The sequence below is a fragment of the Ranitomeya variabilis genome, chromosome 3 (assembly GCF_051348905.1).
Source record: "Ranitomeya variabilis isolate aRanVar5 chromosome 3, aRanVar5.hap1, whole genome shotgun sequence".
NCBI classification, from domain to species: Eukaryota; Metazoa; Chordata; class Amphibia; order Anura; family Dendrobatidae; genus Ranitomeya; species Ranitomeya variabilis.
In genome coordinates, this window is record NC_135234.1 from 174,462,435 (window position 1) to 174,489,928 (window position 27,494).

Below are 27,494 nucleotides of genomic sequence, written 5' to 3' on the forward strand. Positions count from 1 at the left end.
CCTCAGGCTGGCTCGAGACGTCTAGGAATTTTTTAGGCACGTTCACCGGCTACCTCTAGTTGTTTTGGATAGGTTCAGATTTGCGATCAGTCCAGTTACCATCTCCCTAGAGCCCGTCCTTAGTTTAATCACTTGCTGATCTATTTGTGATCCTCAGCCACTAGGGATCATAACACATGGGCCAAGCATTGTACAAGTGCGAGGTTGTCAAGCTTCACAGCCTCCACCAAGTTACGGCCATTACAACACAAGACCATGCATGGTAGGTTCAGTGGCTATAGCCACAGATCTGTAGGGTCTGATAGACCTTTCAACAACTTTGCTGTGGTATGCTGTTTGTCACCTAAACACATGAGTTTAAGCAGAGCCTGTTGTCGCTTCGCCAAGGCAGTAATCCTGAGATGGAGGATCAGGAGGAGGAGGAGAAGAGATGAAGATTGGCACAGGAGAAAGGGGAAACCCTGAAGAAATTTGGGGGAGCAATTTTAGGCGTCGGTAGCATGTGTGCGTCCCAGGTTTCAACTTCGTCCAGGCCTCCATAATCTTCACCCAGTGTGCTGTCAGAGAAATGTAGCATCCCTGGCCACAATTACTTGTCCACATGTCGGTTGTTAAGTGGACCTTCCCAGTAAGTGCATTGGTCTGGGCACGGGTTATGTTATAGGACACATGCTGGTGTAAAGCAGGGACAGCGTTGGGGGGAAAATAGTGTAGGCTGGGAAGCGAGTACCGAGTAACGGCTGCTGCCAGCATTCTGGAAATGTGGCAGATTAGTGTTTGGGCATGTGGGTGAGTGGCTGCATATGTCCGCTTGCGTTCCAAGGTCTGAGGTAGAGACAGCTGAATGCTGAGCCCAGGGAAGGAAGTAGACATGGTTGCTGATGGTTGTTGCGTATGTATAATGACAGGTGCAGGATGGGAGGCATCTGCGCTTGCGTCCTGGACAGGGGACTGGCAAGCATGTAGCACAGGGGAAGATGCAGTGGTGTCACCTGCAGACACTGATTGGGCCAGGGTTTGACAATGACAGCTTGGGAAATAATGCTTATGATGAAGCCAATCTGGCCATGGGACCCCTGGAACCTTGCCCTCATTATCATCAGTCATCTGCAAGCAGGTTCACAGGCACCATAGCAAAAGTTCTTTTTGGGCCCCCCACACTTCTAAAAATATATATACTGTATTTATATTTTTTTTTACTGAGAGGGAGATATATCTTCTTTAAGATTCGGTACTGCTGAGCCCAACCATGTATATATTACATTAAAAAAATATTTACAGTTGAGAGTCCTCAGTGGTTGATACCTTTTAATGGCTAACTGAAAAGATGGTAACAAACTGCAAGCTTTCGAGCTTCCAATTTCCAATTTGTTACCATCTTTTCAGTTAGCCGTTAAAAGGTATCAACCACTGAGGACTCTCAATTCTAAATATTTTTCTATCCTCTGGCTAACACGGTACCAAGATATATATATCTTTCCTATGTTACAATAAGTTATGTATCTGGTATCTATACCCTCTGGTACCTGATAAAGCGTTATTCCCCAAATAAATCAAGTTATCCCCAATCCCAATAATAAGTAATAACTGTTAGGAGTCGAGTTTCCTCTGCTGCACAGGGGGAATCTTGATCCGTGTCTGCTGCGGTCTCCCATTCTGCATCGGCCGCAGTGGAGCCTGCTCAGCGGAGACGTTGATCCCAGTGTCTCACTGAGACTGATACTGTGCAAAGGGCTACTGCTGCCTCTCCAGGCTCTGCCATTGTACCCTGCACTGATCTGCGGCAAGCAGGCTTTTCTGGGACTAAGTCCTGCTTTGCACACACTGAGCATGCCCAGGGTAAGGTACTGCAGCAAAATCTATTGGTCCTTCTAGGAAGGTCCTGTAGGTGCGCAGGCTCTGTAGCAGCTTCTCATTGGTCCTTCTAGGAAGGTCCTGTACGTGCTGCAGCTATTTAAGGCTCGCATGGCCGCACGGCCATGCGCTAGTATCTTCCTAAGTTATGTGCTTTGCGCCAGTATGGTCATGTGTTTGTATGTGTTCAGGGACCCGGCTGAAATAAGCCCCTAGAACGCTGGCACCTCTGGCGAGGAGATTGTGTTTGTGTGTATTCAAGGACCTGGCTGAAATAAGCCCTAGAATGCTGGCACCTCCGGCGAGGAGTTTTGTGTGCATGCATGACCACTGACTGCTCTCATTTGGGTAGTTAGCCTGTGCCTCTGTGAAAGTCTAACAGGGCACAGAGCTTTGCTTTCTCGGCCGCTCTGTGAAGCTAACAGAGCTGGTTCATACCGCCATATAGTGCCGCCAATTACTTAGCAGCAGGTTCTTTCCTGCACGGTGGATCCCGGGTTGCGAACGCACCAATCCCATCTAATAAATATATTCGGTGCGTTCCGCCAACCCTAACAATAACTTACTGACTTTTGGTAGACTGACCACTGGGAGCCCCAGCAATTCTGAGAACACTCTGCAGCTCAGCCATGAATGGATTGGAGGGTCACATGCTTGACTTCTGCTCTATTCATTGTCTTTGGAACTGATGGAAATATCTAAGCGCAGCACTCAGCAGCTCTATAGATAATGAAAAGAGCAGAGGCCAAGCATGCACAACTCTGCTCCATTCAGGATAAGACTGCAGACCCCTGTTCTCTGAATCTCTGGGTGGGGGGGCAGTGGTTAGATCCCTTGGATCGGAGATAATTTGATTATTTGGTGAATAACCCTTTAAAGAGCCAGGTTGATTTTCCTATTCTTTACAATTGCTGTATCAACAATTACAATTAAAGGCCCCGTCTCACTAAGCGATTTACCAACGATCACGACCAGCGATATGACCTGGCCGTGATCGTTGGTAAGTCGCTGTGTGGTCGCTGGGGAGCTGTCACACAGACCGCTCTCCCCAGCGACCAACGATCAGGGGAACGACTTCGGCATCGTTGAAACTGTCTTCAACGATGCCGAAGTCCCCCTGCAGCACCCGGGTAACCAGGGTAAACATCGGGTTACTAAGCGCAGGGCCGCGCTTAGTAACCCGATGTTTACCCTGGTTACCAAAAAAACAAACACTACATACTCGCCTTTCGGTGTCCAGGTCCCTTGCCGTCTGCTTCCTGCTCTCACTGAGCCGCCGTACACTGAGAGCAGAGCGCAGCGGTGACGTCACTGCTGTGCTCTCACTTCTCACTGTACGGCCGGGAGTCAGTGAGAGCAGGAAGCAGACGGCAAGGGACCTGACGGACATCAGAAGGCGAGTATGTACTGTTTGTTTTTTTTTTACATTTACGCTGGTAACCAGGGTAAACATCGGGTTACTAAGCGCGGCCCTGCGCTTAGTAACCCGATGTTTACCCTGGTTACCAGTGAAGACATCGCTGGATCGGTGTCACACACACCGATTCAGCAATGTCAGCGGGGCCTCAACGACCAAAAAAAGGTCCAGGCCATTCCGACACGACCAGCGATCTCGCAGCAGGGGCCTGATCGCTGGTACGTGTCACACATAGCGAGATCGCTATGGAGGTCGCTGTTGCGTCACAAAACTTGTGACTCAGCAGCGATCTCGCTAGCGATCTCGCTATGTGAGACGGGGCCTTAAGTATTGCAACTACAATACATCAACCAAAAACAAATATGTTCACACATACATACACAAATGCATGCAAGCACACACATACAGTGGGTATGAAAAGTATTCAGAACCCTTTAAAATTGTCACTCTTTGTTTCATTGCAGCCATTTGGTAAATTCAAAAAAGTTCATTTTTTTCACCTAAACCAATTGAGCATCTCTGGAGAGACCTGAAAATGGCTGTCCACCAACGTTCACCATCCAACCTGATGGAACTGGAGAGGATCTGCAAGGAAGAATAACAGAGGATCCCAAAATCCAGGTGTGAAAAACTTGTTGCATCATTCCCAAGAAGACTCATGGCTGTACTAGCTCAAAAGGGTGCTTCTACTCAATACTGAGCAGAGTGTCTGAATACTTATGACCATGTGATATTTCAGCTTTTCTTTTTTGATAAATTTGCAAAAATGTCTACATTTCTAATTTTTTAAGTCAGATGGGGTGCAGAGTGTACATTAATGTGAAAAATGAACTTTTTTGAATTTACCAAATGGCTGCAATGAAACAAAGAGTGAAAAATTTAAAGGGGTCTGAATACTTTAGGTACCCACTGTATGTAAATATATAAATATATATATATATATATATATATATATATATATATATATATATATATATATATATATATACACATATTGTGATTCAGTGACCCCTGTTACAGGTAGGGGGCACTGCATGGTCTCCTCAGAATACGCACAGGGGCCTATTGAGGCCATGGGAATGCATGGCAGTTGCAGGCATATCTATGATGGTGAGACAACGTCTGGCATTATTGTAAATGGCAGGTATGTGTCGCAGAGGAGTTCCTCTGCACTGTAAGCCGATAATGTTGCTCTGGGACCTGTAGTCCTATGAGCCTTGTGTTCGTGTAGCTTTAAAGGGAGGCTTACAGGGTTAGTCGGAGAGCTGGGCGGGTCTGACTAACAACACACACCTCCCATCTATGGGAGTGATTACAGGTACATAATGTGACCATGGTGTGGTCACATGTTAGAGAGTGTATGGACCTGATTGGTCTGTGTGTAAGGTCCTGGAAGGCCTATGTGTTGGATGTGCTAACTTCCTGACGAGCACATGGTGAGACTTTGGACCTGTTGGCCTGTGTGTTGGATGGTTCCAAGTGGGGACGGACATCCTGAACAGCACACAGAGAGGCCGTGATTAAAGAGTCAGTGATGGCACTGCGTTTGGAGCTACCGTCCATCTGAGGCTCTGGACTGTCGGGAGAGCACTGGTCACAGGGACGATGATCCCAGTTCAACAGCTTCCCCAGGAGACAGGACTGACAGGAGGTCAGTGTGTGGAGCAGGAGTTCCAGGAAGGTAATTCCAGCAAGGGGGTTATAACGGCAGAGAAGTATCTGCTATTGGAACAGACTCTCAGTGGTTGTAATGTTCTGTTAATGCCTATAATGAACTGTATGAACGTAACCGCAGCTGAAATGGGCTATATGTCGGTCCTGTGATGTTCAAATGCCCTACCATGTTTTATGGAGGTATATAAAACCAGGCACTGACTTTTGTTAAAGGAAATACGGAATTGCTGTGTGTGTTATATCGCTGCCAAGCGAAGTATTCCCCAACCCGTTAGTGATTGTTGCATCACAATATATATATGTAAGGGGCTGGACCAGGGCTGTAGTCATGGCCGAACACTCTGGTGTATCTGTGCCCTGGTCTCCTTATACATGAAAACATTGTCCATTATTTTGCGTACCTGTGGCTCCACTCTCTGCACCTCAGGGTCACCTCTGTTTCGCTGTAGGCTCCCATCAGTTGGTGTAATAAAGATTGAGACACAGTACTTTTTAACTTTCAAATATACAACTTAACTGTTAGCTTTACACAGCACATCCAGATTCTTCACAGCATTTACAACAGTATTCGCATTACACATCTCCTCTTCTTTCCCTGCACCTTCGTTCCTGTCACAATCCACATACCAGGGTTGGACCATGCCACACGGTTCCTGAGCATCCTCTCAATTCAGCTCTGTCACAGTTTGACATTCCTTAGTCTGTTTCATCCCCAGACAAGATAATTTCCATCTCTGAGCTAGTTGCCACTTGGTGAGTGACCTGTCCTTCAGTACTGTACTTTGTGGTGACCCAGCATCCTCCTGTTCCAAGCTCACTGCATCTGGAAGTTCCCCCAGCAACCGCTTCGCCCCGGTACTAAGGGCATCTGCCCAAGCTGTAAGCTGCCACATCCCGGAGCTACCTGTGCCCCCGTACTGTCTTGTTTCTCCTTTTCCACTGCTGTATTGGCCTCCGCTGTACTGGCCAGATGCTGTGGAAGGCTGGGCTTTCTTCTCTTAGTAAAACAACATTGCGTAGTTGCTGCTATTGTCCTGGGCTCTTAAGCCTGTGTGGACTGTCTGGGCACCCAGGCCCTTCTAACTAGATTCAGGAAATGATCCTTCTCTTAGCTGCAGCTGACCCCTCTCTTACATTAACTAGTCCCTAACTATGTGGAATTCCCATCTAATACTATGTACAGTATTCTAAGGTACTCCATCTAATGGGCGAACTTCAGTACTACACTTTCCTTATATAACAAGTACAAGCAATATAACATTACATACATTAGGCATATAGCAGCAATAATAACTTTATCACAGGAGAAGGGGGTGGAATATTATATGTACCGCCACATCCCCTACATATAATACATGCACGCACATACATGCATATACATACACTCATATGCCCATAGATACACACACATATACATACATACATAAACATATCCATACACACACATGCATAAACACACATACACATACAAAAACACATGCATACATACACACACATATCCACACGCATTTATATATAGACAAAAAATATGCATACACAGACATTCATAAACACTTACATACAGACACAGATGCACATATACACACAGACACATAAATGCATAAACACATACACACTTACATGCTTAAACACATACATACATACCTATGCACACATACAGACACACACATGGATAAACACATGCACACACATGTATAAATATACACACGCATGCACAGACAGACACACAGGGTTGACTCCAGGTTTTCATGGGCTCCGGTTGAAAGAGTCTCTTGGGCTCCTTTAACACATACCAGAATTTATGATGCACTGATACGACATAGATATATAGGTATAGTACAATGCCGAAGATTTCACTTCTTACATTACTTAATTAATATCTATTGTAAATTCTACAATACCATACAGCAGAAGGGATTCAGGTGATTGAGAGTCCACAGGTTTCCGGGTTTCAGTTCCTGTAATATTAGAGGTAAACAGGATATTGATAAATGTACTCTACCAGTAGAAACTGTCCTCAGCAGTGTACCCTTTCTAAAAGTCAATGTCATCCGATATAGTTCTCCATACATTATTATGGGCACCACGTAGTGCTCCATTATATGGGCCCATTATACTGTATGACCATTATATGGGGCCCACTATACTGTATGGGACATTATATGGGGCCCATTATACTGTATGGAGCACTGTGTAGGGCCATTATACTGTATGGAGCAAGATATAGTGAGATTTTCTGGAGCAATATATTGGGCCCATTATACTCTATGGAGCAATATATGGGAACCATAATACTGTATAGACCAATACATGGGAGCCATTATTCTGTATGGAACAGTTATTGGGCCCAACTATACTGTATGGAGCACTGTGTGTGGCAATTATACTTTATGGAACAATATATGGGGCACATTATACTGTATGGAGAATTATACAGCTCTGGCAAAAAAATTAAGAGACATAACATCAAAACCCTGTCATGAGCAGCCCGATCTCCAGACCTGAACCCCATTGAAAACCTCTGGAATGTAAACAAGAGGATGATGGATAATTACAAGCCATCAAACAAAGAACAACTGCTTACGTTTTTGAGCCAGAAGCAGTGTGAAAGACTGGTAGAAAGCATGGCAAGACGCATGAAAGCTGTGATTAAAAATCATGGTTATTCCACAAAATATTGATTTCTGAACTCTTCCTGAGTTAAAACATTAGTATTTTTGTTTCTAAATGATTATGAACTTGTTTTCTTTGAATTATTTGTGGTCTGAAAGCATTGTTTGTTTTTTTTATTAATTTTGACCATTTCTCCTTTTCAGAAAAAAAACCAAAATGTGTTGCTTGGAAATTCGGAGACACGCCAGAAGTTTGTAGACTAAAAGAACTATTTTCATTTTACTCAAAAATATACCTATAAAGAGAAAAATCAGACAAACTGAACATTTTGCAGTGGTCTCTTAATTTTTGCCAGAGCTGTATATGGGGCCCATTTAACTATATGAAGCAATATATGGGGCCCATCATACTGTATGGAGCAATATATGGGGCCACTATATGATATGGAGCCTTGTGTGAGACCATTATACTGTATGGAGCAATATATGGGTCCCATTACACTGTATTGAGCTAAATATGGGGCCCCATTATACTATATGGCCGACTATGTAATGCCAATTATACTGTATGGAGCAATATATGATGTCCATAATACTGCATTGATGACTATGTGGTGCCTATAATCGTGTATGGAGGATTATGTGGTGCCGATAATTCAGTTTGGAGGACTATGTGGTGCCCATAATACTGTAAGGATGACTGTGGTGCTCATAATACTATATGGAGGACTATGTGATGCCCATAATACTGTAAGGATGACTATGTGGTGCCCATAATACTGTATGGAGGACTATACTGTCCAGTCTAAAATGATAAGTCTGCAGTCACCCTGTGTGCGGAGCACTGCAAGTATTCGACAGTTTCTGAGCTATTGTAGAATATACAATAGATATCACTCATGTAATGTAAAATTGTATTACATTGCACTATACCTATATTTCTTATCTGTGCATCATGAATTATGGTATGTGTTAAAGAGGCCCACAGACTCTTTCTCCAGGGGCCCACAAAAACATGGAGTGGGCCCTGATGATGACGCACATCAAGATGAACGCAGGTTGCAGCTGTGGCAGGGAGGTCTGCTCTGTGACAGGTTGCATGCCAGCCAATGTCACATAGCAGTTATGTTAAATGGCCATCGGCCTATGAGCGGATGCAAGTTGATGCTGCCGGCCTCTCAATGTTACTGTTATGTGATGTCATGGTGTGGCCTGTCATAGAGCAGAGCACCCTGTCATAGCTGCAATCGGCGGCCATTTTAACGGCCATGCCTAATATGAAGTCGCAAGAGAACGCCGGTGAGTGCAGGAAGGTGAGAAGAATCTTTTTGGTATTCCCCTCTATGATTGGGCAGGATAGTGGACATTGGGACTGTCATAGGGTCCCAGGATGGGGGCAACACATGGACAGGGGCCAGGATAAGGAGTGACATGGGGACACAGGAAGGGGACATTATTAAAGTGTACATAGGGTCCCAGAATGGGGTGACATAGAGGCCTAGGATGAAGACATTATTAAATAAAAGAGCCCAAATGGGGACATTATTTAATAAAGTGGCCCAGGATGGGGACATTATGAAATAAAGGGGCCCAAAAGGACATTATTACTGAAAAGGGCCAAGGATGGGACATTATTACTGGAAGGAGTCAAGGATGGGGACATTATTACTAGAAGGGGTCCAGGATGGGGAATACTGAATGGGGTCCGGGATGTCAACATTATTACTGGAAGGAGCCCAGGATGGGGACATTGTTACTGGAAGGTTGGTTTAACCAACAGCACTCAGATATCCATGGTGCACGCTCCACAGTCCATGAATCCAACTGGACCAATACTCACAAAGCCAATGAAGAAAGGAGCAGCATCCATGTCCAGGTGAAAAAATTCAAGATTCTTTATTCTGCCATTACAAACATGCAACGTTTCGGCTGAAAATCAGCCTTTTTCAAGCATGCTTGAAAAAGGCTGATTTTCAGCCGAAACGTTGCATGTTTGTAATGGCAGAATAAAGAATCTTGAATTTTTTCACCTGGACATGGATGCTGCTCCTTTCTTCATTGGCATTGTTACTGGAAGGGTCCCAGGATGGGGACATTATTATTGGAAGGAGCCTAGGATGGGAACATTATTAAATAAAGGGGCCCAGGAAAATGGAGACATTATTAAATGAAGGGGTCCAGGATGATGGGGACATTATTAAATGAAGGGGCCTAGGATGGGGACATTCTTAAATAAATTGGCCCAGGATTGGGACATTATTAAATAAAGGGGTCCAGGATGGGGAAATTATTAAATAAAGGGGCCCAGGATGGGGAAATTATTACTGAAAGGGGCCCAGGATGGGGACATTATTACTGGAAGAGGCTGAGGATGGGAACATTATTAAATAACGGGGCCCAGGATGATGGGGACATTATTAAATGAAGGGGCCTAGGATGGGGACATTCTTAAATAAATTGCCCAGGATTGGGACATTATTAAATAAAGGGGCCAGGATGGGGACCTTATTAATGTGGACATATGGGTCCAAGATGGGGGCAAAATAAAGGGGCCCAGAATGGGGAAATTAAGTAAAGGGATGACATATTTCCCGTATGGGGTTCAACATGAGGAACATACATTATTGGTTTATGGTGACATGCAGGGACATTATTACTTTGGGGGCCAATCAAGGGACATTATTACTGCTGTAGTGTAATTTACTTTTGTGGATACTGTCTTCCACTGGGGGAAAAAAGTGGGTTCCTGTTACTGTGCGGCACTTTGTCACTTTTTTTCTTCATCTGACGTAGTGTAGAAGTTGGAAAAAATGTGGGAAATGTGCTCTGCAAGCGATCAGCTATAGATAACTGTGTTTTATTTTCTGCAGAGATGAGTCCTGGCTGGAAGAAGTGATGGCGATCTGCACTGGATGAAGAAGAAAAGCGAAGATGAATGACTACACACGTCACTGATAAGTCAGTTTGTTACCTGTACACTGACACTATACTCTGTACAGAGTTCCTGTATTTAATGTCACTGGTGGACACTTTATTGCATGTACACTATATACAGATCTCCTGTGTATAGTGTCACTGGTGGTCACTGTATTACCCATACATTTATATCTAGAGGGGAAGTAAGCATTTGATATACTGGCAATTTTGCAAGTTTTCCCACCTACAAAGAATAAAGAGGTCTGTAATTGTTATTGTAGGTACACTTCAACTGTGAGAGACAGAATCAGGGCCATATTTGCCACTAGGCACTTGAGGGCACGTGCCTAGGGTGGGATGATGCGGGGGGGTGGCACCTGAGCAAGTTTTTTGTTCTGTTCTTTTTTTTTTTTTAAGTCCGGGGTCTCCTCCCCGCTTGCGCCGGCCCGCCTCCCACCTCACAACCCCTCCCCGCTTGAGGACGTCATACTCACCTACTCCTGCGATGCCTGGTCTCAGTACCCGCAGCTCTTCCTGTGTGAGCAGTCACGTGGTACCGCTCATTAAGGTGATGAATATGTACGCATATTCATCACCTTAATGAGCGGTACCACGTGACCGCTCACGCAGGAAGAAGCTGCCGCGCCAGGACAGAGCTGGGTTCAGCGCGTTGTGGAAAGGTGAGTATGGCAGCCAGGGAGGACAGGGGGAGGATGAAGGAGAGCGGAGGGAGGATGGGGGAGCGAGCAAGCCTTGCGTGCAAGATGGGAGCAGGAGGGGGGGAGAGCTGAGCCATTCATACAAGGGGGAGGAAACTGAGCCATTCATACCAGGGGGGATGAAAGCTGGGCCATTCATACAAGAGGGAGGAGACTGAGCCATTCATACAAGGGGGGGAGAGCTGAGCCATTCATAAAAGGGGGAGGAAACTGAGCCATTCATACAAGGGAGAGGAAACTGTGCCATTCATCCAAGGGGGGGAAACTGAGCCAATCATACAAGGGGGAAAACTAATCCATTCATACAAGGGGGAAAACTGAGCCATTCATACAAAGGGGAGGAACTGAGCCATTCATACAAGGGGGGAACTGAGCCATTCATACAAGGGGGGGGGAGAGCTGAGCCATTCATAGAAGGGGGAGGAAACTGAGCCATTCATACAAGGGGGAGGAAACTGAGCCATTCATACAAGGGGGAAGAAACTGAGCCATTCATACGAGAGGAAACTGAGCCATTCATACAAGGGGGAGGAAACTGAGTCATTCATACAAGGGGAAGGAAACTGAGCCATTCATACAAGGGAGGGGGAGAGCTGAGCCTTTCATACAAGGGGGAGGAAACTGAGCCATTCATACAAGGGGGGGGAGAGCTGAGCCATTCACACAAGGGGGAGGAAACTGCACCATTCATTCAAGGGGGAGGAAACTGAGCCATTCATACAAGAGGGAGGTGTCATGATTCTCAATGGCGAGAGAACATAGCCCAGCATATATAAGAACTAGCTCTTGGAAGATGGAATCTAAACTGACCATGAACTAAACCTGCCGCACAATTAACAGTGGCCGGGTAGCGTGCCTACGTTTTATCCCTAGACGCCCAGCGCCAGCCGGAGGACTAACTAATCCTAGCAGAGGAAAATACAGTCCTGGCTCACCTCTAGAGAAATTTCCCCAAAAGGCAGACAGAGGCCCCCACATATATTGGCGGTGATTTTAGATGAAATGACAAACGTAGTATGAAAATAGGTTTAGCAAAATCGAGGTCCGCTTACTAGATAGCAGGAAGACAGAAAGGGCACTTTCATGGTCAGCTGAAAACCCTATCAAAACACCATCCAGAAATTACTTTAAGACTCTAGTATTAACTCATAACACCAGAGTGGCAATTTCAGATCACAAGAGCTTTCCAGACACAGTAACGAAACAGCAGCTGTGAACTGGAACAAAATGCAAAAACAAACAAGGACGAAAGTCCAACTTAGCTGGGAGTTGTCTAGTAGCAGGAACATGCAAAGAAAGGCTTCTGATTACATTGTTGACCGGCATGAAACTGACAGAGGAGCAAGGTTATATAGAGACTCCCACATCCTGATGGGAACAGGTGAACAGAGAGGATGATGCACACAAGTTCAATTCCACCAGTGGCCACCGGGGGAGCCCAGAATCCAATTTCACAACAGTACCCCCCCCCCTCAAGGAGGGGGCACCGAACCCTCACCAGAACCACCAGGGCGATCAGGATGAGCCCTATGAAAGGCACGGACAAGATCGGAGGCATGAACATCAGAGGCAGTCACCCAAGAATTATCCTCCTGACCGTATCCCTTCCATTTGACCAGATACTGGAGTTTCCGTCTGGAAACACGGGAGTCTAAGATCTTTTCCACAACGTACTCCAACTCACCCTCAACCAACACCGGAGCAGGAGGCTCAACGGAAGGCACAAACGGTACCTCATACCTGCGCAATAATGACCGATGAAAAACATTATGAATAGAAAAAGATGCAGGGAGGTCCAAACGGAAGGACACAGGGTTAAGAATCTCCAATATCTTGTACGGGCCGATGAACCGAGGCTTAAACTTAGGAGAAGAAACCCTCATAGGGACAAAACGAGAAGACAACCACACCAAGTCCCCAACACAAAGCCGAGGACCAACACGACGACGGCGGTTGGCAAAAAGCTGAGTCTTCTCCTGGGACAACTTCAAATTGTCCACTACCTGCCCCCAAATCTGATGCAACCTCTCCACCACAGCATCCACTCCAGGACAATCCGAAGATTCCACCTGACCGGAGGAAAATCGAGGATGAAACCCCGAATTACAGAAAAACGGGGACACCAAGGTGGCAGAGCTGGCCCGATTATTGAGGGCGAACTCCGCCAATGGCAAAAAAGCAACCCAATCATCCTGATCCGCAGACACAAAACACCTCAAATATGTCTCCAAGGTCTGATTAGTCCGCTCGGTCTGGCCATTAGTCTGAGGATGGAAAGCAGACGAAAAAGACAAATCTATGCCCATCCTAGCACAGAATGCCCGCCAAAATCTAGACACGAATTGGGTCCCTCTGTCAGAAACGATATTCTCCGGAATACCATGCAAACGAACAACATTTTGAAAAAACAGAGGAACCAACTCGGAAGAAGAAGGCAACTTAGGCAAGGGAACCAAATGGACCATCTTAGAGAAACGGTCACACACCACCCAGATGACAGACATCTTCTGAGAAACAGGCAGATCCGAAATAAAATCCATCGAGATGTGCGTCCAAGGCCTCTTCGGAATAGGCAAGGGCAACAACAATCCACTAGCCCGAGAACAACAAGGCTTGGCCCGAGCACAAACGTCACAAGACTGCACAAAGCCTCGCACATCTCGTGACAGGGAAGGCCACCAGAAGGACCTTGCCACCAAATCCCTGGTACCAAAGATTCCAGGATGACCTGCCAACGCAGAAGAATGAACCTCAGAGATGACTCTACTGGTCCAATCATCAGGAACAAACAGTCTACCAGGTGGGCAACGATCCGGTCTATCCGCCTGAAACTCCTGCAAGGCCCGCCGCAGGTCTGGAGAAACGGCAGACAATATCACTCCATCCTTAAGGATACCTGTGGGCTCAGAATTACCAGGGGAGTCAGGCTCAAAACTCCTAGAAAGGGCATCCGCCTTAACATTCTTAGAACCCGGTAGGTATGACACCACAAAATTAAACCGAGAGAAAAACAACGACCAGCGCGCCTGTCTAGGATTCAGGCGCCTGGCAGACTCAAGGTAAATTAAATTTTTGTGGTCAGTCAATACCACCACCTGATGTCTGGCCCCCTCAAGCCAGTGACGCCACTCCTCAAAAGCCCACTTCATGGCCAAAAGCTCCCGATTCCCAATATCATAATTCCGCTCGGCGGGCGAAAATTTACGGGAAAAAAAAGCACAAGGTCTCATCACGGGGCAGTCGGAACTTCTCTGCGACAACACCGCCCCAGCTCCGATTTCAGAAGCGTCGACCTCAACCTGAAAAGGAAGAGCAACATCAGGCTGACGCAACACAGGGGCGGAAGAAAAGCGGCGCTTAAGCTCCCGAAAGGCCTCCACAGCATCAGGGGACCAATCAGCAACATCAGCACCCTTCTTAGTCAAATCACTCAATGGTTTAACAACATCAGAAAAACCAGCAATAAATCGACGATAAAAGTTAGCAATGCCCAAAAATTTCTGAAGACTCTTAAGAGAAGAGGGTTGCGTCCAATCACAAATAGCCTGAACCTTGACAGGATCCATCTCGATGGAAGAGGGGGAAAAAATGTATCCCAAGAAGGAAATCTTTTGAACCCCAAAAACGCACTTAGAACCCTTCACACACAAGGAATTAGACCGCAAAACCTGAAAAACCCTCCTGACCTGCTGGACATGAGAGTCCCAGTCATCCGAAAAAATCAGAATATCATCCAGATACACAATCATAAATTTATCCAAATAATCGTGGAAAATGTCATGCATAAAGGACTGGAAGACTGAAGGGGCATTTGAAAGACCAAAAGGCATCACCAAATACTCAAAGTGGCCCTCGGGCGTATTAAATGCGGTTTTCCACTCATCCCCCTGCTTAATTCGCACCAAATTATACGCCCCACGGAGATCAATCTTAGAGAACCACTTGGCCCCCTTTATACGAGCAAACAAATCAGTCAGCAGTGGTAACGGATATTGATATTTAACCGTGATTTTATTCAAAAGCCGATAATCAATACACGGCCTCAAAGAGCCATCTTTCTTAGACACAAAGAAAAAACCGGCTCCTAAGGGAGATGACGAAGGACGAATATGTCCCTTTTCCAAGGACTCCTTTATATATTCTCGCATAGCAGCGTGTTCAGGCACAGACAGATTAAATAAACGACCCTTAGGGTATTTACTACCCGGGATCAAATCTATGGCACAATCGCACTCCCGGTGCGGAGGTAGTGAACCAAGCTTGGGTTCTTCAAAAACGTCACGATAGTCAGACAAGAATTCAGGAATCTCAGAGGGAATAGATGATGAAATGGAAACCAAAGGTACGTCCCCATGAGTCCCTTTACATCCCCAGCTTAACACAGACATAGCTTTCCAGTCGAGGACTGGGTTATGAGATTGCAGCCATGGCAATCCTAGCACCAAAACATCATGTAGATTATACAGCACCAGAAAGCGAATAATCTCCTGGTGATCCGGATTAATACGCATAGTTACTTGTGTCCAGTATTGTGGTTTATTACTAGCCAATGGGGTGGAGTCAATCCCCTTCAGAGGTATAGGAGCTTCCAAAGGCTCCAAATCATACCCACAGCGTTTGGCAAAGGACCAATCCATAAGACTCAAAGCGGCGCCAGAGTCGACATAGGCGTCCGCGGTAATAGATGATAAAGAACAAATCAGGGTCACAGATAGAATAAACTTAGACTGTAAAGTGCTAATTGAAACAGACTTGTCAAGCTTCTTAGTACGCTTAGAGCATGCTGATATAATATGAGTTGAATCACCACAATAGAAGCACAACCCATTTTTTCGTCTAAAATTCTGCCGCTCGCTTCTGGACAGAATTCTATCACATTGCATATTTTCTGGCGTCTTCTCAGTAGACACCGCCAAATGGTGCACAGGTTTGCGCTCCCGCAGACGCCTATCGATCTGAATAGCCATTGTCATGGACTCATTCAGACCCGCAGGCACAGGGAACCCCACCATAACATCCTTAATGGCATCAGAGAGACCTTCTCTGAAAATCGCCGCCAGGGCGCACTCATTCCACTGAGTAAGCACAGACCATTTACGGAATTTTTGGCAGTATATTTCAGCTTCATCTTGCCCCTGAGATAGGGACATCAAAGCTTTTTCCGCCTGAAGCTCTAAATGAGGTTCCTCATAAAGCAACCCCAAGGCCAGAAAAAACGCATCCACATTGAGCAACGCAGGATCCCCTGGTGTCAATGCAAAAGCCCAATCTTGAGGGTCGCCCCGGAGCAAGGAAATTACAATCCTGACCTGCTGTGCAGGATCTCCGGCAGAGCGAGACTTCAGGGACAAAAACAATTTGCAATTATTTTTAAAATTTTGAAAGCAAGATCTATTCCCTGAAAAAAATTCAGGCAAAGGAATTCTAGGTTCAGACATAGGTGCATGAACAACAAAATCTTGCAAATTTTGTACCTTCGTGGCGAGATTATTCAAACCTGTAGCTACACTCTGAAGATCCATTTCAAACAGGTGAACACAGAGCCATTCAAGGATTAGAAGGAGAGAAAGAGAGGAAGGCTGCAGTATAGGCAGACTAGCAAGTGATTCAATTATGAGCACACTCAGAACTAGAGAAAAAAAAAAAAAAAAATTTTCAGCAGACTTCTTTTTTCTCTCCTTTCTCAGCCAATAATTTAACCCTTTTGCGTCCGGTCAAACTGTCATGATTCTCAATGGCGAGAGAACATAGCCCAGCATATATAAGAACTAGCTCTTGGAAGATGGAATCTAAACTGACCATGAACTAAACCTGCCGCACAATTAACAGTGGCCGGGTAGCGTGCCTACGTTTTATCCCTAGACGCCCAGCGCCAGCCGGAGGACTAACTAATCCTAGCAGAGGAAAATACAGTCCTGGCTCACCTCTAGAGAAATTTCCCCAAAAGGCAGACAGAGGCCCCCACATATATTGGCGGTGATTTTAGATGAAATGACAAACGTAGTATGAAAATAGGTTTAGCAAAATCGAGGTCCGCTTACTAGATAGCAGGAAGACAGAAAGGGCACTTTCATGGTCAGCTGAAAACCCTATCAAAACACCATCCAGAAATTACTTTAAGACTCTAGTATTAACTCATAACACCAGAGTGGCAATTTCAGATCACAAGAGCTTTCCAGACACAGTAACGAAACAGCAGCTGTGAACTGGAACAAAATGCAAAAACAAACAAGGACGAAAGTCCAACTTAGCTGGGAGTTGTCTAGTAGCAGGAACATGCAAAGAAAGGCTTCTGATTACATTGTTGACCGGCATGAAACTGACAGAGGAGCAAGGTTATATAGAGACTCCCACATCCTGATGGGAACAGGTGAACAGAGAGGATGATGCACACAAGTTCAATTCCACCAGTGGCCACCGGGGGAGCCCAGAATCCAATTTCACAACAGGGAGGAAACTGAGCCATTCATCCAAGGAGGAGAAAACTGAGCCATTCATACAAAGGGGAGGAAACTGAGCCATTCATACAATGGGGAGGAAACTGAGCCATTCATACAATGGGGAGGAAACTGAGCCATTCATCCAAGGGGGAGGAAACTAAGCCATTCATATGAGGGGCAGGAAACTGAGCCATTCATACAAGGAGGGGGGGAACTGAGCCATTCATACAAGGGGGGAAAGCTGGGCCATTCACACAAGGGGGTTGGAAATTGACCCATTCATACAAGGGGGGTGGAAACTGATCCATTCATACAGGGGAAGAGCTGAGCCATTCATACAAGGGGGCGAAAGCTGAGCCATTCATAGAAGGGGGAGGAAAGCTGAGCCATTCATACAAGGGGGGAAGCTGGGCCATTCATACAAGGGGGGGAAGCTGGGCCATTCATACAAGGGGGGGAAGCTGAGCCATTCATACAAGGGGGGGAAACTGAGCCATTCATATGAGGGGGAGGAAACTGAGCCATTCATCCAAGGGGGAAGAAACTGAACCATTCATACAAGGGGGAGGAAACTGAGCCATTCATACAAGGAGGGGGGGAACTGAGCCATTCATACAAGGCGGGGTGGGGGGGGAACTGAGCCATTCATACAAGGGGGGAAAGCTGGGCCATTCACACAAGGGGGTTGGAAATTGCGCCATTCATGCAAGGGGGGGAGAGCTGAGCCATTCATACAAGGGGGAGGAAACTCAGCCATTCATACAAGGGGGGAAAGATGGGCCATTCATTCAAGGGAGAGGAAACTGAGCCATTCAAACAAGCGAGAGGAAACTGAGCCATTCATACAAGGGAGAGGAAGCTGAGCCATTAATCCAAGGGGGAGGAAACAGAGCCATTCACACAAAGGGGAAAACTGAGCCATTCATACAAGGGGGAAAACTGAGCCATTCATACAAGGGGGAGGAAACTGGACCATTCATTCAAGGGGGAGGAAACTGAGCCATTCATACAAGGGGGAGGAAACTGAGCCATTCATTCAAGGGGGAGGAAACTGAGCCATTCATACAAGGGGGGAACTGAGCCATTCATACAAGGGGGGGAAACTGAGCCATTCATACAAGGGGGGAACTGAGCCATTCATACAAGGGGGGGGAGAGCTGAGCCATTCATAGAAGGGGGAGGAAACTGAGCCATTCATACAAGGGGGAAGAAACTGAGCCATTCATACGAGAGGAAACAGCCATTCATACAAGGGGGAGGAAACTGAGTCATTCATACAAGGGGAAGGAAACTGAGCCATTCATACAAGGGAGGGGGAGAGCTGAGCCTTTCATACAAGGGGGAGGAAACTGAGCCATTCATACAAGGGGGGGGAGAGCTGAGCCATTCACACAAGGGGGAGGAAACTGCACCATTCATTCAAGGGGGAGGAAACTGAGCCATTCATACAAGGAGGAGGAAACTGAGCCATTCATACAAAGGGGAGGAAACTGAGCCATTCATACAATGGGGAGGAAACTGAGCCATTCATACAATGGGGAGGAAACTAAGCCATTCATATGAGGGGCAGGAAACTGAGCCATTCATACAAGGAGGGGGGGAACAGAGCCATTCATACAAGGGGGGAAAGCTGGGCCATTCACACAAGGGGGTTGGAAATTGACCCATTCATACAAGGCGGGTGGAAACTGATCCATTCATACAGGGGAAGAGCTGAGCCATTCATACAAGGGGGCGAAAGCTGAGCCATTCATAGAAGGGGGAGGAAAGCTGAGCCATTCATACAAGGGGGGAAGCTGAGCCATTCATATGAGGGGGAAGAAACTGAACCATTCATACAAGGGGGAGGAAACTGAGCCCTTCATACAAGGAGGGGGGGAACTGAGCCATTCATACAAGGCGGGGTGGGGGGGGAACTGAGCCATTCACACAAGGGGGTTGGAAATTGCGCCATTCATGCAAGGGGGGGAGAGCTGAGCCATTCATACAAGGGGGAGGAAACTCAGCCATTCATACAAGAGGGGAAAGATCATGGGCCATTCATTCAAGGGAGAGGAAACTGAGCCATTCAAACAAGCGAGAGGAAACTGAGCCATTCATACAAGGGAGAGGAAACTGAGCCATTCATACAAGGGGGAGGAAACTGAGCCATTCATACACTGGGGAGGAAACTGAGCCATTCATCCAAGGGGGAGGAAACTGAGCCATTCATATGAGGGGCAGGAAACTGAGCCATTCATCCAAGGGGGAAGAAACTGAGCCATTCATACAAGGAGGGGGGGAACTGAGCCATTCATACAAGGGAGGGGGAGAGCTGAGCCTTTCATACGAGGGGGAGGAAACTGAGCCATTCATACAAGGGGGGGGGGGGAGAGCTGAGCCATTCACACAAGGGGGAGGAAACTGCACCATTCATACAAGAGGGAGGAAACTGAGCCATTCATCCAAGGAGGAGGAAACTGAGCCATTCATACAATGGGGAGGAAACTGAGCCATCCATCCAAGGGGGAGGAAACTGAGCCATTCATATGAGGGGTAGGAAACTGAGCCATTCATCCAAGGGGGAAGAAACTGAGCCATTCATACAAGGAGGGGGGGGACTGAGACATTCATATAAGGCGGGGGGGGGGGGGAACTGAGCCATTCATACAAGGGGGGAAAGCTGGGCCATTCACACAAGAGGGCTGGAAATTGAGCCATTCATGCAAGGGGGGGAGAGCTGAGCCATTCATACAAGGGGGAGGAAACTGAGCCATTCATACAAGGGGGGAGAGCTGGGCCATTCATACAAGGGGGAGGAAACTGAGACATTCATACAAGGGGGGGAGAGCTGAGTCATTCATACAAGGGGGAGGAAACTGAGCCATTCATACAAGGGGGGGGGAGAGCTGAGTCATTCACACAAGGGGGAGGAAACTGCACCATTCATTCAAGGGGGAGGAAACTGAGCCATTCATACAAGAGGGAGGAAACTGAGCCATTCATCCAAGGAGGAGGAAACTGAGCCATTCATACAAAGGGGAGGAAACTGAGCCATTCATACAATGGGGAGGAAACTGAGCCATTCATTAAAGGTGGAGGAAACTGAGCCATTCATATGAGGGGCAGGAAACTGAGCCATTCATCCAAGGGGGAAGAAACTGAACCATTCATACAAGGAGGAGGAAACTGAGCCATTCATACAAGGGGGGAAAGCTGGGCCATTCACACAAGGGAAGAGCTGAGCCATTCATGCAAGGGGGCGAAATCTGAGCCATTCATAGAAGGGGGAGGAAAGCTGAGCCATTCATACAAGGGGGGGAGAGCTGAGCCACTCATACAAGGGGGAGGAAACTGAGCCATTCATACAAGGGGGGGAGAGCTGAGCCATTCATACAAGGGGGAGGAAACTGGACCATTCATTCAAGGGGGAGGAAACTGAGCCATTCATACAAGGGGGAGGAAACTGAGCCATTCATTCAAGGGGGAGGAAACTGAGCCATTCATACAAGGGAGGGGGAGAGCTGAGCCTTTCATACAAGGGGGAGGAAACTGAGCCATTCTTACAAGGGGGGGGAGCTGGGCCATTCATACAAGGGGGGGAGAGCTGAGCCATTCATACAAGGGGGAGGAAACTGGACCATTCATTCAAGGGGGAGGAAACTGAGCCATTCATACAAGGGGGAGGAAACTGAGCCATTCCATTCATTCAAGGGGGAGGAAACTGAGCCATTAATTCAAGGGGGAGGAAACTGAGCCATTCATCCAAGGAGGAGGAAACTGAGCCATTCATACAAGGGGGAGGAAACTGAGCCATTCATACAAGGGGGGGAAACTGAGCCATTAATATGAGGGGGAGGAAACTGAGCCATTCATACAAGGAGGGGGGGAACTGAGCCATTCATACAAGGCGGGGGGGGGGAGTGAGCCATTCATACAGGGGGGGAAAGCTGGGCCACTCACACAAGGGGGTTGGAAATTGAGCCATTCATGCAAGGGGGGGAGAGCTGAGCCATTCATACAAGGGGGAGGAAACTGAGCCATTCATACAAGGGGGGAAAACTGAGCCATTTATACAAGGGGGAGGAAACTGAGCCATTCATACAAGGGGGGTGGAAACTGAGCCATTCATACAAAGGGGGAAAGCTGGGCCATTCATACAAGGGGGGGGGGGGGAGCTGGGCCATTCATACAAGGGGGTTGGAAATTGAGCCATTCATGCAAGGGGGGGAGAGCTGAGCCATTCATACAAGGGGGAGGAAACTGAGCCATTCATACAAGGGGGGAAAACTGAGCCATTTATACAAGGGGGAGGAAACTGAGCCATTCATACAAGGGGGGTGGAAACTGAGCCATTCATACAAAGGGGGAAAGCTGGGCCATTCATACAAGGGGGGGGGGGGAGCTGGGCCATTCATACAAGGGGGTAAAGCTGAGCCATTCATACAAGGGGGGGAAAGCTGGGCCATTCATAAAAGGGGGGGGGGAGCTTGGCCATTCATACAAGGGGAGGAGAAGCTGGGCCATTCATAAATGGGGAGGGGAAGCTGGGCCATTCATACAAGGGGGAGGAAAGCTGAGCCATTCATACAAGGGGGGGTAAGCTGGGCCATTTAAACAAGGGGGAGGAAACTGAGCCATTCATACAAGGGGGGTGGAAACTGAGCCATTCATACAAAGGGGGAAAGATGGGCCATTCATTCAAGGGGGGAGAGCTGAGCCACTCATACAAGGGGGTAAAGCTGAGCCATTCATACAAGGGGGGGAAAGCTGGGCCATTCATACAAGGGGAGGAGAGCTGAGCCATTTATACAAGGGGGGGAAGCTGAGCCATTCATACAAGGGGGGAAGGCTGGGCCATTCATACAAGGGGGGGGAAGCTGAGCCATTCATACAAGGGGAGGAAAGCTGGGCCATTCATACAGGGGGGAAAAGCTGGGCCATTCATACAAGGGGGGGGGGAAGCTGGGCCATTCATACAAGGGGGGGAAAACCTGAGCCATTCATACAAGGGAGAGGAAAGCTGAGCCATTCATACAAGGGGGGAGAGCTGAGCCATTCATACAAGGGGGGGGGAAGCTGGGCCATTCATACAAGGGGGAGGAAAGCTGGGCCATTCATACAAGGGGGGGAAGCTGGGCCATTCATACAAGGGGGAGGAAAGCTGAGCCATTCATACAAGGGGGGAGAGCTGAGCCATTCATACAAGGGGGAGGAAACTGAGCCATTCATCCAAGGAGGAGGAAACTGAGCCATTCATCCAAGGAGGAGGAAACTGAGCCATTCACACAAGGGGAAGGAAACTGAGCCATTCATACAAGGGGGGGGGGGGAAGCTGAGCCATTCATACAAGGGGGAGGAAAGCTGAGCCATTCATACAAGGGGGGGGGAGCTGGGCCATTTATACAAGGGGGGAAAGCTGAGCCATTCATACAAGGGGGGGGGGGAGAGCTGAGCCATTCATAAAAGGGGGGAAGGCTGGGTCATTCATACAAGGGGGGGGGGGAGCTGAGCCATTCATACAAGGGGAGGAAAGCTGAGCCATTCATCCAAGGGGGTAAAGCTGGGCCATTCATACAAGGGGGGAAAGCTAGGCCAATCATACAGGGGGGAAAAGCTGGGCCATTCATACAAGGGGGGGAAACTGAGCCATTCATACAAGGGGGAGGAAACAGAGCCATTCATACAAGGGAGAGGAAACTGAGCCATTCATACAAGGGGGAGGAAACTGAGCCATTCATACAAGGGGGAGGAAACAGAGCCATTCATACAAGGGGGAAAACTGAGCCATTCATACAAAGGGGGGGAACTGAGCCATTCATACAAGGGGGAACTGAGCCATTCATACAAGGGGGGGAGAGCTGAGCCATTCAATCAAGGGGGAGGAAACTGGACCATTCATTCATGGGGGAGGAAACTGAGCCATTCATACAAGGGGGAGGAAACTGAGCCATTCATACAAGGGGGGGAAACTGAGCCATTCATTCAAGGGGGAAAACTGAGCCATTCATACAAAGGGGGGGAACTGAGCCATTCATACAAGGGGGGGGAGAGCTGAGCCTTTCATACAAGGGGGAGGAAACTGAACCATTCATTCAAGGGGGAGGAAACTGAGCCATTCATACAAGGGGGAGGAAACTGAGCCATTCATACAAGGGGGGGAAACTGAGCCATTCATACAAGGGGGAGGAAACTGAGCCATTCATACAAGGGGGGGAGCTGAGCCATTCATACAAGGGGGAGGAAACTGGACCACTAATTCAAGGGGGAGGAAACTGAGCCATTCATACAAGGGGGAGGAAACTGAGCCATTCATACAAGGGGGGGGAAACTGAGCCATTCATACAAGGAGGAGGAAACTGAGCCATTCATCCAAGGAGGAGGAAACTGAGCCATTCATACAAGGGGGGGAAGCTGAGCCATTCATACAAGGGGGGGAAACTGAGTCATTCATACAAGGGAGGGGGAGAGCTGAGCCTTTCATACAAGGGGGAAGAAACTGAGCCATTCATACAAGGGGGGGGAGCTGAGCCATTCATACAAGGGGGAGGAAACTGAGCCATTCATACAAGGGGGAGGAAACTGAGCCATTCATTCAAGGGGGAGGAAACTGAGCCCTTCATACAAGGGAGAGGAAACTGAGCCATTCATACAAGAGGGAGGAAACTGAGCCATTCATCCAAGGAGGAGGAAACTGAGCCATTCATCCAAGGAGGAGGAAACTGAGCCATTCATCCAAGGGGGAGGAAACTGAGCCATTCATACAAGGGGGGGAAGCTGAGCCATTCATACAAGGGGGGGGGGGAAACTGAGCCATTCATACAAGGGAGGGGGAGAGCTGAGCCTTTCATACAAGGGGGAGGAAACTGGACCATTCATTCAAGGGGGAGGAAACTGAGCCATTCATCCAAGGGGGAGGAAACTGAGCCATTCATACAAGGGGGGGAAGCTGAGCCATTCATACAAGGGGGGGGGAAACTGAGCCATTCATACAAGGGAGGGGGAGAGCTGAGCCTTTCATACAAGGGGGAGGAAACTGAGCCATTCATACAAGGGAGGGGGAGAGCTGAGCCTTTCATACAAGGGGGAGGAAACTGAGCCATTCAACAAGGGGGAGGAAACTGAGCCATTCATACAAGGGGGAGGAAACTGAGCCATTCAACAAGGGGGAGGAAACTGAGCCATTCATACAAGGGGGGGAAACTGAGCCATTCATACAAGGGGGAGGAAACTGAGCCATTCATACAAGGGGGGGGGAGCTGGGCCATTCATACAAGGGGGGGAGCTGAGCCATTCATACAAGGGGGAGGAAACTGGACCACTAATTCAAGGGGGAGGAAACTGAGCCATTCATACAAGGGGGAGGAAACTGAGCCATTCATACAAGGGGGGGGAAACTGAGCCATTCATACAAGGGGGAGGAAACTGAGCCATTCATACAAGGGAGGGGGAGAGCTGAGCCTTTCATACAAGGGGGAGGAAACTGAGCCATTCATACAAGGGGGAGGAAACTGAGCCATTCCTTCAAGGGGGAGGAAACTGAGCCCTTCATACAAGGGGGAGGAAACTGAGCCATTCATACAAGAGGGAGGAAACTGAGCCATTCATCCAAGGAGGAGGAAACTGAGCCATTCATACAAGGGGGGGAAGCTGAGCCATTCATACAAGGGGGGGAAACTGAGCCATTAATATGAGGGGGAGGAAACTGAGCCATTCATACAAGGGGGAGGAAACTGAGCCATTCATACAAGGAGGGGGGGAACTGAGCCATTCATGCAAGGCGGGGGGGGGGACTGAGCCATCCATACAAGGAGGGGGGAACTGAGCCATTCATACAAGGCGGGGGGGGGGGAACTGAGCCATTCATACAAGGCGGGGGGGGGGAGTGAGCCATTCATACAGGGGGGGAAAGCTGGGCCATTCACACAAGGGGGTTGGAAATTGAGCCATTCATGCAAGGGGGGGAGAGCTGAGCCATTCATACAAGGGGGAGGAAACTGAGCCATTCATACAAGGGGGGAGAACTGAGCCATTTATACAAGAGGGAGGAAACTGAGCCATTCATACAAGGGGGTGGAAACTGAGCCATTCATACAAGGGGGGTGGAAACTGAGCCATTCATACAAAGGGGGAAAGATGGGCCATTCATTCAAGGGGGAGGAAACTGAGCCTGTCATACAGGGGGAGGAAAGCTGAGCCATTCATACAAGGGGGGAGAGCTGAGCCACTCATACAAGTGGGTAAAGCTGAGCCATTCATACAAGGGGGGGAAAGCTGGGCCATTCATACAAGGGGGAGGAGCTGGGCCATTCATACAAGGGGAGGAGAAGCTGGACCATTCATTCAAGGGGGGGAGAGCTGAGCCATTCATACAAGGGGGGGTAAGCTGGGCCATTTATACAAGGGGGAGGAATGCTGAGCCATTCATACAAGGGGGAGAGCTGAGCCATTCATACAAGAGGGAGGAAACTGAGCCATTCATCCAAGGGGGAGGAAACAGAGCCATTCATACAAGGGGAAGGAAACTGAGCTATTCATACAAGGGGGGGGAAGCTGAGCCATTCATACAAGGGGGAGGAAAGCTGAGCCATTCATACAAGGGGGGGGGGAGCTGGGCCATTCATTCAAGGGGAGGAGAGCTGAGCCATTTATACACGGGGGGGAAGCTGAGCCATTCATACAAGGGGGAGGAGACCTGAGCCATTCATACAAGGTTGAGGGAGAGCTGAGCCATTCATACAAGGGGGGAAGGCTGGGCCATTCATACAAGGGGGGGTGTTGTGAATTTGGATTCTGGGCTCCCCCGGTGGCCGCTTGTGGAATTGGACTTGTCATCCTCTTTCCTGTTTCACCTGGTTCCATCGGTAGTGGGTGTCGCTATTTAAGCTCATTTCTCTGGTGGTTTCTTGCCGGTCAACAATGTTATCTGATGCCTCTCAGTGCTTGTTCCTGCTTCTAGACTACTACTAGATAAGTTGGACTTTTGTCCATGTTTTGTTTTGCCTATTTGTTCCAGTTCACAGCTGAAGTTTTGTTACTGTGTCTGGAAAGCTCTCGTTGATCAGGGATTGCTACTCTGGCGTTATGAGTTAATGCCAGAGTTTAAGGTAATCTCTGGATGGTGTTTTGTTAGTGTTTTTCTGCTGACCATGAAAGTATACTATCTGTCTTCTGCTATCTAGTAAGCGGACCTCAAATTTGCTAAGACTATTTTCCTGCTGCGTTTGTTGTTTCATCTGAACTCACCGTCATTATATGTGGGGGGCTACTGTCTTCTTTGGAATATTTCTCTAGAGGTGAGCCAGGTCTTATATTTCCCTCTGCTAGCTATTTAGGTCTTAGGCCAGAGCTGGGCATCTAGCTTTAAATAGGAAATGCTACCTGGCTATTTCTAGTTGCGCGGCAGGCTTAGTTCATGGTCAGTATAGTTCCATCTTCCGAGAGCTTGTCCCTCTATAGGCTTGCTATGATCTCTGCCTGCAGAGATCATGACAGTTTGACCGGCCAATAAAGTGTTAAAGACCCAGGTTGAGAAAGGAGAGTTATAAGAAGTCTGCTGGAATTTTTTTTTTTTTTTTTTTTTCCTCCAGTCTGCCTTGCTGCAGTCTTTTTTCTCTCTCTCCTCCTAATCTCTGTATGGCTCTGTCTGCACCTGACAATAATGGATCTCCAGAGTGTAACTGCGGGTTTGAATAATCTCATCACGAAAGTACAAAATTTACAAGATTTTGTGGTACATGCTCCGGTATCTGAGCCGAGAATTCCTTTGCCGGAGTTCTTCACAGGGCATAGAGCTAGCTTCCAGAATTTCCGAAATAATTGTAAGCTTTATTTGTCCCTGAAGTCTCGTTCAGCTGGAGACCCTGCTCAGCAGGTTAGGATT